Source organism: Myotis brandtii, unplaced genomic scaffold, assembly GCF_000412655.1.
Source record: "Myotis brandtii unplaced genomic scaffold, ASM41265v1 scaffold1834, whole genome shotgun sequence".
NCBI classification, from domain to species: domain Eukaryota; kingdom Metazoa; phylum Chordata; class Mammalia; order Chiroptera; family Vespertilionidae; genus Myotis; species Myotis brandtii.
Window position 1 is genome coordinate 68,928 of NW_005356811.1, and position 11,252 is coordinate 80,179.

At 42.9% G+C, this 11,252-nt stretch overlaps 1 pseudogene; it reads left to right on the forward strand.

The window, feature by feature from the left end:
- Positions 1–881: 881 nt before the first annotated feature.
- LOC102251106 overlaps positions 882–11,252 on the forward strand; it is a 19,831-nt pseudogene continuing 9,460 nt past the window's right edge.

Genomic DNA, 11,252 nt, shown 5'->3' on the forward strand with positions numbered 1-11,252 from the left:
CTATTGGGAGATGGGTGGACTCATTTATTAAGGCCTATAAAGACCTCTATTAGTACAAGCTTCTAAGTGGTGGTCACTCTGTCTCCCCAGTAACTAGAGCAGGTGTCAGTCTCAGTTAAGGACAATGAGTTAGAACATCCCTCCATTGCCTTCAACATGGATAGGCAGGAGGGAGCCAGAGATGCCCAGATGGTGGGAAGGAGGACAGGAGAAGTGCTGGGGATGGTAGGACATCCACCCTGTGGTTCTGGACACACAGGCCCTATCAGGTCTATTTGGGACTTCCATAGTAGCCAGGCCCTCGATTGCCACAGTGGAGGAGGTCTCAGTGAGTGACAGACCTGACTCAGAGGTAGAGGGTAGGAAAACCAAATTCTACAATCAGGGCTCCTAGGAGGAAACATGTGGGAGTGTGGGAGGGGGTAGTCAGGGGAGCTGGAGCCATGGCCCTTGGCAGGCACCAGACCACCACAAAAGAAGGGTGTCCTGAAAGCAGCTAGTCTATCCTGGCCTGGGAGGATGCCTCCCCTCTGCTGGATGCCCTGAAGATGCTGCTGGGCTTCTTGACACAGCCTAACCTATCCCCCAGGGAGGAATGTGCCCCTCCCCACACCGTGCTTCTAGATTCTTCAACATAATACTTCCGGGATGCTCATGCCAGATGAGTTCAGGACAAAGGAAGCAGAAGCACATGGTCTGAGTCTCCAGAGTGCAGTACTTCTGCAAACAAGACTAAAAGGAAGAGAGCAGAATCAGTGGGCCAGTACTGGGATGTGGACTTGAGAGGCAACAGAAGGAAGTGCTTGGCTCTGAGCAGGCTCTGTCCCTCTCAATATCCACACTGCCAGAGCTCTCAAGTCGGGCACATACCTTGGCTGGGGATGAGGGCCACACCCCTCATATGCACCCTGCACACACCCATGTACTTCTTCCTCTCCTCCCTGTCCTTGGCAGACATCTGTTTCACCTCTACCACCATCTCAAAGATGCTAGTGAACATCAAGACACAGAACAAAGCCAAAACTTATGAATGCTGCATCACCCAGATGTATTCATATATACATATATTGTTGGGTTGGATGTTTTCCTCTTAACCGTGATGACCTTTGACCAGTTTTTGGCAATCTACCACCCTCTGCATCACAGGGCCATCATGAGCCCTGGACTCTGTGGACTGCTAGTTGTAATGGCTTGGATCATGTGAATCCTGAATTCCTTGCTTCAGTGCTTAATGGCTGTCCTTCTGCAAGGACTTGGAAATCCCTCACTTTTCCTGGGGACTCAATCAGATGCTCAAACTTGCCTTTCTGACATCTTTATAAATAACATGGTGATCTATTTTTCAGCTCTGCTTGTTCATGGTCCTTTCAGTGGGATCTTTTACTCATACCCTGAAAGAGTGTCCTGCACACGTGGAATGTCATCAGCTCAGGGGAAGTATAAAGCATCCTCTGCTTGTGCATCTCACCTCTCAGTTGTCTCCTTATTTTATTGTACAAGCCTAAGAGTGTATCTCAGCTCTTCTGCTACCCACAATGCACACTCAAGTGTAACAGCCTCAGTCATGTACTGTGTGGTCACACCCATGCTGAACCCCTTCATCTACAGTCTCAGGAACAAAGACATCAAAAAGGCTTTAAATCATTCTTTGTTGTTGTTGTTTTTTTTAATCAGGTCCTGATGGGCTTTAGATTCTGAGAGAATCAATGTCCTATGTGATGCTGAGGCAGAAGGTCCTGCTCTGAGGACCACTCTGAGCAGCAAGGCTATAGCTCTGTGTTAGAGTCAAGTGTAGGTAGTTTTAGATCTTCTGAATAAAAATTCATAGTTGCATGTAATTTTGAACAAATAGGGTATTCATTCTGGAGGCTGTTATAAATTTGTTGTTCACTTATTGCATATGAGGATTCATGAATAACATCATATGCTGTACTTCTGAAAAATGCCTTCTTCAAATCTTTTATATGTGTCCTTAAAAATTAAATAATATATATTAAAAATTATCTTTATTGCTGAAATTATTACAGATGTCCTCCTCTGTTTCCCCCATGACACCATCTGCCTGACAATGTCCCTCCAGCTCTTCACCACGCTATTGTCTGTGTCCATGGACTTTGCATATATGCATATAAGTTTCCCAGTTAATCTCTTTCCCCCACCCAATCCCCAAACCCTACCTTCCCTCTGAGAGTCATCAATCTATTCTATGCTTCTATGTTTTTGGATCTTTTTGTTCATCAGTATTTTATTCATTAGATTCCACAAATGAGTGAGATCATTTGATACTTGCCTTTTTCTGACTGGCTTATTTCGCTTAGGATAATACTCTCCAGGTTCCTCCACACTGTCTCATGGGGGTAAAAGATCCTTCTTTTTTACAGCTGCATAATATTCCATGGTGTAAATGTACCACAGTGTTTTTTGTTTTGTTTTTTATCTACTCATCTACTGACGGGCACTTAGGCTGTTTCCAGATCTTAGCTATTGTAAAATGTGCTGCTATGAACATATGGGTTCATTATTTTTACTGATTGGTGTTTCCGGTTTCATAGGCTATATTCCTACAAGTGGTATTATGGGGTCAAATGGCAGTTCCATTTATAATTTTTTGAGGAAACTCAATACTGTTTTCCATAAGGTTGCACCAGTCTGCATTCCCACCAGCAATGTACTAGGGTTCCTTTTTCTCCACATCCTCACCAGAACTTGTCATTTGTTGGTTTGTTGATGGTAGCCATTCTGATGGTGTGAGGTAATAACTCATTGTCATTTTATTTTGCATCTCTCTGATGATTAGTGACTTTGAGCATGTTTTCATAATTTTCTTGGCCATCTGGATGTCCACTTTGGAGAAGTGTCTATTTAGGCCCTTTGACCATTTTTTAATTGTTTAACATATTACGTATGTCTCTTTTTCCCCCAATTGACCCTCCCTCCCCTGCCACTCCTGTCCCCCAGGACAAGCCCCCACTGCCCCACTGTCCATGTCCATTGGTTGTGCTAATACACATGCATACAAGTCTTTTGATTGATCTCTTACCCCCTTTCCCCCTTCCTTCTCTCTAAGGTTGGACTTACTGTTCAATGTTACTTAGTCTGTGAATCTATTTTGTTCATCAGTTAATGTTGTTCATTATATCCCACATATGAGTGAGATCATGTGATATTTCTCTTTCTCTGACTGGCTTATTTCACTTAGCATAATGCTCTCCAAGTCCATCCATGCTGTTGCAAATGGTAAAAGTTCATTTTTTATAGTAGCATAGTATTCCCTTGTGCAGATGTACCACAGGTTTTTAATCCACTAATCTGCTGATGGGCACTTAGGCTGTTTCCAAATCTTAGCTATTATAAATTGTGCTGCTATGAACATAGGGGTGCATATGTCCTTTCTGATATTTGTTTCTGGTTTCTTGGGCTATATTCCTAGAAGTGGGATTACTGCATCGAATGGGAGTTCCATTTTTAATTTTTTTGAGGAATCTGCATACTATTCGCCACAGTGGCTGCACCAGTCTGCATTCCCACTAGCAGAAGGGTTCCTTTTTCTCCCCATCCTCACCAACATTTGTCATTTGTTGATTTGTTGATAGCCATTCTGACAGGTGTGAGATGGTACCACATTGTCATGTTGATTTGCATATTTTGGATGATTAGTGACTTTGAGCATGTTTTCATATGTCTCAGCCTTCTCTATGTCCTCTTCAAAAAGTGTCTATTTAGGTCCTTTACCTATTTTTTGATTGGAATGTTTATCTTCCTTTTGTCAAGTTATATGAGTTCTCTGTAAATTTTGGAGAATAAACCCTTATCTGAGATAGCATTGGCAAATATGTTTCCCATGCAGTGGGCTTCCTTGTTGTTTTGTTGATCAGCTAGTACCATTTATTGAAGGGACTGTCTTGACACCATTGCATGCTCTTGCCTCCTTTGTCAAATATTAATTGAGCATAATGGCTTGGGTTGATTTCTGGGTTCACTGTTGTTTTCCATTGATCTATATGTCTGTTCTTGTGACAGTACAAGACAGTTTTGAGAACATAGGTTTTAGTTCTTCTTTGAATGATTGATAGCACTCCCCTGTTAAGTTGTCCAGACCAGGGCTTTTGTTGGCTGGAAGATTTTTGATTACTGTTTCAATTTCATCTGTAGTTATCAGCCTATTCAAGTTATTTTATTTTTCCTGATTGAGTTTTGGAAGCTTGTATTTTTCTAAGAATATGTCTATTTCATCTATGTTGTCCAGTTTGTTGGAATAGAATTGTTCATAGTATTTTTTCATAATCTTTTGTATTTCTGTGGGGTCGGTTGTTGTTTCACCTCTAACAAGACAGAGATTCATTGATTGGCTGCCCCCTGCACACCCCACACTGGGGGTTGAGCCCACAACCCGGACATGTGCCCTTGAGAAGAATCGATCCCAGGACCCTTCAGTCCCCAAGCCCATGATTTATCCACTGAACCATACCAGCCAGGATTTAGTATCTTTTGTATTTCTGTGGGGTCTGTTGTTATTTCACCTCTTTCATTTCTGGTTTTGTTTATTTGTGTCCTCTCTCTTTGCTTCTTGGTGCGACAGGCTAGAGGTTCATAAATCTTGTTTATCCTTTCAAAGAATAAGATCTTGGTTTTATTGATCTTTTTTTTTTCTTGCTTGTTTGTTTTTGTCTCTATCTCATTTATTTCCACTCTGACCTTTATTATTTCCTTCCTTCTGCTTACTCTGGGCTTTTCTTGTTGCTCCCTTTCTAATTTTTTAAGTTGTAGGGTTATTATTTGTGTCCTCTCTCTTTGCTTCTTGGTGAGACAGGCTAGAGGTTCATAAATCTTGTTTATCCTTTCAAAGAATAAGATCTTGGTTTTATTGATCTTTTTTTTTTCTTGCTTGTTTGTTTTTGTCTCTATCTCATTTATTTCCACTCTGACCTTTATTATTTCCTTCCTTCTGCTTACTCTGGGCTTTTCTTGTTGCTCCCTTTCTAATTTTTTAAGTTGTAGGGTTAGATAATTTATTACCAATTTTTCTTGTTTTTTGAGGTAATGTTGTAGAGCTATGAACTTCCCTCTCAGGACTGCTTTCACTGTGTCCCATAGATTTTGGAATGTTGTGGTTTCATTGTCATTTGTTACCAGGATAATTTTTACTTCTTCTTTGAGCTCTTTGGTAACCCAATCGCTGTTTAATAGCATGCTAGTTAGCCTCTAAGTGTTTGATTGTTTTCATTGTTTTTATTGTAGTTGATGTCTAATTTTATGCCATTGTGATCTGAGAAAATGCTTGATATAATTTCAATCTTCTTGAATTTGAAGAGACTTTTGCCTGTGTCCCAATATGTGGTCTATCTTTGAAAATGTCTCATGTGCACTTGAGAAGAATGTATATTCTGTAGTTTTGGGGTGAAATGTTCTGAAGATGTCAACTAAGGCCATCTGATCTAGTGAGTTATTAGGATTGATGTTTCTTTGATTTTTTCTTTAGAGGATTTATCCAGTGGTGTCCAGGGATATTAAAATCCCCTACTATGACTGTATTGCTGTCAATCTCTCCCTTGATATCTTCCAGAAGGTTTGTTATATATTTGAGTGCTCCTGTATTGGGTGCATGTATGTTTATCAGAGTTATGTATTCTTGTTGAATTGCTCCCTTTAGTATTATGAAGTGGCCTTCCTTGTCTCTTATTATGGCCTTCACTTTGAGGTCTAATTTGTCATATGTAAATATTGCTACCCCAGCTTTATATTTTTTCATTTCCATTCACCCAACATTTCTTTTTCCATCTCTGCATTATCCGTTTGTGTGAGTCCTTTGTTCTGAGGTTGGTCTCCTATATACAGCAGATATATGGGTCATGTTTTCTTATCCATTCAGCTATCCTATGTATTTTGATTGGGATATTTAATCGATTTATATTTAAAGTTATTATTGATAGGTACTTGTTTGTAGCCATTTATATTCTTCCTGTGTTCCTTCTTTCCTTCCTATTTCTTCTTTCTATAGCAGTCCCTTTAGCATTTCTTGCATTGCTGGTTTGGTGGTAATAAACTATCTTAGTTCTTTTTTGTCTGTGAAGCTCCTGATTTCACCTTCCATTTTGAATGATAGCCTTGCTGGATATAGTATTCTTGGATTCAGACCCTTGCTTTGCATCACTTTGTATATTTCATTCCATTCCCTTCTGGCCTGATGTGTTTCTGTTGAGCAATCAGTTGATAGTCTGATGGGGATTCCTTGTAGGTAACTTTCTGTCTCTCTCTGGCAGCCTTTAAGATTCTTACTTTGTCATTGGTGTTTGGCAATTTAATTTTAATGTGTCTTGTTTTCGGTCTTTTAGGGTTCGTCTTGTTTGGGACTCTGTGAGCCTCTTAGGCTTGTGTGAGTTTTTTATTCCCAATATCAGGAAAGTTTTCTGACATTATTTCTTCAAACAGGCTTTCTATTCCTTGCTCAGTTTCCTCTCCTTCTGGCACGGCTATTGTGGGTATGTTGTTTCATTTCATGTTGTCCCAAAGCTTCCTTAGGCTTTCCTCCTGTTTTTAAGTTGTTTTTTTCCAGTTGCTGCTCTGCTTGTGTATTTTTTCCTACCTTGTATTCTAGCTCACTGATGTGGTCCTCAGCTTTTTCTAGTCTACTGTTGATGCTTTCTATTGTGCTCTTTATTACAGCGATGTCATTCTTCTTTTCTTCTTGGTTCTTCTTCATTTCCTCTTGATTCTTACACATGTTGTTGAATTTGTCTTCCATCCTTTTCAGCATCCTTATGACCATTGCTCTGAATTCCTTCTCTGACAAATTGCTTCCTCCATTTCCTTTACTTCCTTTTCCAGTGATTCCTTCTTTACTTTTGTATGGGGGCTGTTTCTTTGTCTCCCCATGTTCACTCCTCTGAGGGTGTCTGGTTATGTGGCTCACTCTCTACCGTGTTGACCTAAAGGCACAAAATACAACTAAAGAAGACACAACATAGAGGGTATAAAACACAAATATATTCATGACACCAATAAGCCCAAATAAAGTTGACCACCAGAGAGAAGAGAATTAGGGGAGAGAAAAGAGGGCAAAAATAATATTAAGAAAAGGAAAAAAAGGTAAGAGAGAAAAGTAAAGAAGAAAAAAGAAGAGGAGAAAAATATCCATATATGGGGAGAATACTCCACAAAACAAACAAATAAACAAAAAAAATGCAAACAACTAACTCCCAGAAAACAGAGGGAAAACTGAATCTGAAGAGGTAGAGATTATTTCCAGAAAGTAAGGCAAAGAAATTGAATGAATGTGGGAATGGCCACAGTTCAATATAGAGGAGGAAGAAAGAGAATGCGTGGATAAGAAAAAAAGTTAAAAAAAAAAAAAAACAACTAAAAATAAATAAATAATAAAAATTAAAAAATATAAAGAAAAAGAAAAATTTCCCTTTCTTTAATCTAGCTAGCTGTATATTCATCTATTTTTGGAAAAGGAGAATAGAGTAGAGAGTAAATAGGCTTGAGTTTGGTGAATGGATCTAATTAAGCAATTAGGAGAAGAAGAGAGCAAGAGAGGGATAGGAAAAACAAAAGTATAAACAAATGGCTAGCAGAGAAAAAGAAAAGAGAAGGGTGCATGGACTTGGAACAGGGAAGAGGAAATTAGATATATGAGTAAGCCAACAGGACTACTATAATAGTAATGCATCAATAAATCAGATAAAGAAGATCAATTGTTAACAAGAGGTAAAAGAAAGGAGAGAGAAAAACTAAAGCAGGAATAAGAGAAGAGAAAAAAAAAGAAAAAGTGAGAAGTGAGAAAGAAAATGTTGGCAAACTGAAAAAAATGAGATAAAAATAATGATAAAAAATAAAATGAAAAACACTAATCCAAAAAATAATAAAAGGTTAATAAATAAAATAACAAAAACAATTTTTCCCTTTTCTTTCTTAAGTAGAAGATAAAAAATAAAAAAGTGAAGTAGTGAAGTGTCATTCACTTCAGCTGAGTTTTAATGTCCCAGGGAGGCTGGTTTAAGACCCCTCTCTACTGTTCTGTCTGCCACTTCTCAGTTCCCTATTAGGTAATGAGCACCTTGTTGAAGTTCCCAGCAATCCACCGCTCCTCTGTGTCTGTCTCCACAGCCTTGCTTTCAGGCAGGTGAGACAAATCTGCCCACTTTCTTTGTCTGCTTGCTTTTAGGTGTATTTACAGAAGCGTCTATTTCTGACACAGGCTCTAGGTGGGGGTGTTACTGTATTAGTTTCCAGGACCAAATGGCTACTCAACCCAGACCCTGAGGGTTCCCTGGGGGTATTCATATTCCTTGTTTCCCTGCAGAGCTGGAGGATGGGTGCAGCTGCACTGATAGGAGGGGCTGGGTCTTCAGGAGAAAAATGGCAGTTTAGGGTTCGATGGACCAGACTATCCCAGAGCTGGATTCCTGGTCACCCCTCCCTGTCTTGCTTCCTGGCCTCCATAAAACTGAACCTCCACCTGCACCACAGCCTTGGTGAGTGTTTGTATTTGAAAGATCCTATGTACTTGATTTAGTGAGTAAAAAAAAGGAAAATATAAAGACAGAGCAACCGTGCCTCTATGTGTATCTCTCCCCCCCACACTGCGCGGCCAGTGCAGAATTGCAGTCTGCCTTTCTGGGCACTGCCTCCCAATGGCTGTGGACTTAGATCTAGATTCCACGACTTCCAGCAGCCCTTTGCACCCACTTCCACAGTCGAGTGTTACATGTGTCCCCAAGAGATGCAGACTTGGTGTAACGCAGTTTCCTTCTGACCCTCTGGCCCCAGTGGTCACAAGTCTCTCTCTCCAGCCCAGATCCCCAATCCTACCATTCTCCAGGTTTCTTCCATCCTTTCCATCCACAGATTGCATCACCAGCTGTGTTTAATCCACCAATTCTGGGTGGATGTTATTTGATTTAGTTGTTTCTTCTATCTGTTCTGTGAGAAGGCACAGGACATGTCCACCTATTCGGTCACCACTTTGTCTCTTCCCCGGGAAAAACTTTTTAGGAGCCCACAGCCGGGGAGGTTGGAATCTCAGTGTTTGTAGGTTGACAGCCGAGGCAGCAGGTCCCTGGCTGGTGTGGCTGTAGGGTTCCTGGTGGTGTACAAGGATTCCCCGGGTGGAGGTGAGGCTGGGTTCCCAGTCACAGCCTCTCTCCCCTTCAAGATGTGTGACCTCTGTAGCAGAGCTGGCTGCCCCGGGAGAGATTGAAGCAGTAGCAGAGGCTGCCTGGCGAGGGGAGCCTGGTCTGCAAGCCCCCAAAAGTCCTGTGGCATATAACTGTCCCTCACTCACACATACACACACACCCCACACGTCCACACACTCCCCTTTCACTCCCTCACTCACACTCTCTCCCTCACTGCCATCCTGTCAGCAGCCATCTTGGATTCTTCCCTTTTGCCCATTTTTTAATTGGATTGTATTCATTTTGTTAAGCTGCATATGTTCCTCATATATTTTGGATATTAATCCCTTATCAGATGTATCATTGCCAAATATGTTCTCCCATGCAGTAGGCTCCCTTTCCATTTTGTTGATGGTTTCTTTTACTGTCCAGTAGCTTTTTGTTTTGACCTAGGAGTTGTTCTGAATTCTGCCCATCTCCTTATGAGTCTATAGTCAGCTGTGAGTTTCTACATGTATTTCTAAGGCTTATTCATGATGTTGTGTGTGACCATGATGCTCGTCTCCCTTGAAGCAATATCTGATCATTTTACCCTGTTTCTATACCAGGTTTTCATATTATATTTTTAAGGAGAAAAAAAAGAGCACCGAATGTGAATTGCTTTGGTTTACTTTTACTTTTCCTATATTCATGAGAATTTGCTTTTTGTTCAGGTAGAAGAGATACCTCCTGCCATTTCTCAGTATGACTCAGCTATCTCAACTCTACATCCTAGACTTTTTACCTTCTAAATAATTTATTGAAGTAGACTTACATACTATAAACTGAACATGATTAAAATGTACAATTTGATGAATACAAGCCATACAAAATTACAGTCCATACCGCATGTTTCAATTTGAGTATAAGTCAAGAAAGTGCACAATAAACTTTAATGGCTTCTTAATGTAATTATTAAATATACTAGAGGCCCGGTGCACAAAAATTTGTGCACTGGCAGAGGGGGGGTGTCCCTCAGCCCCACTTGTGCCCTCTCACAGTCTGGGACCCCTCGGGGGATAACAACCTGCTGGCTTAGGCCCGCTTCTGGGTGGCAGAGGGCAGGCCCAATCCCTAGGTGCCTGCCCCGCAGCCCCTGGTCAGGCTCAGAACAGGGCCGATTGGGGAGTTGGGGCGCCGCCTCCTGTCATGCACAGAGCAGGGTGGATCGGGAGGTTGTGATGCCACCCTCAGTCACGCTCAGGGTAGGGCCGATTGGGGGTTTGGGGCACCGCCCCCTGTCACACTCAAGGCAGAGCTGATGGGGAGGTTGTGGCGCCACCCCCTGTCATGCACAGAGCAGGGCGGATCAGGGGGTTGGGGGATGGGGAGGTGTGGCGCCACCCCCTGTCATGCACAGAGCAGGGCGGATCAGGGGGTTGGGGCGCCTTCCCCTGTCACACACAGAGCAGGGCCCTGTCACACTCAGGGCAGGGCTGATGGGGGGGGGTTGTGGCGCCACCCCAGTCACACACAGAGCCGGCCGATCAGGGAGTTGGGGTGCCGCCTCCTGTCACTCACAGAGCAGGACCAATCGGAGGGGTGGGGCGCTGCCCCCTGTCATGAACAGAGCAGAGCCAATGGGGGGCGGGGTTTGGGCGCCGCCTCCTGTCACACACAGAGCAGGGCCGATCTGGGGGCTGGGGGAACTCCCCCCTGTCACGCACAGAGTAGGGCCAATCCGGGAGTTGGGGCACTGCCCCCTGACACGCTCAGGGCAGAGCTGATCAGGGGGTTGGGGCACCACCCCCTGTCACCCACAGAGCAGGGCAGATCTGGGGGATGCGCGCCGCCCCCTGTCACACTGCTCCAGGGGCCGGGAGGCCTCGCGGCTCCGCTGATCCCAGGACAGTGAGGCCTCGCTGCTCGGCGGCTTCAGGGCTGTTTGGCTTCGCTCCACTGCTTGGAGCCTGCATATGCAAATTAACCGCCATCTTTGTTGGAGGTTAATTTGCATATCGCCCTGATTAGCCAATGGGAAGCGTAGCGGACGTACGGTTAATTACCCTTTTTGTCTTTTCTTAGATAGGACTAGAGGCCCAGTGCACGAAAAGCTTGCACTGGGGGGGGGGGGCCCCCTCACCCCAGCCTGGG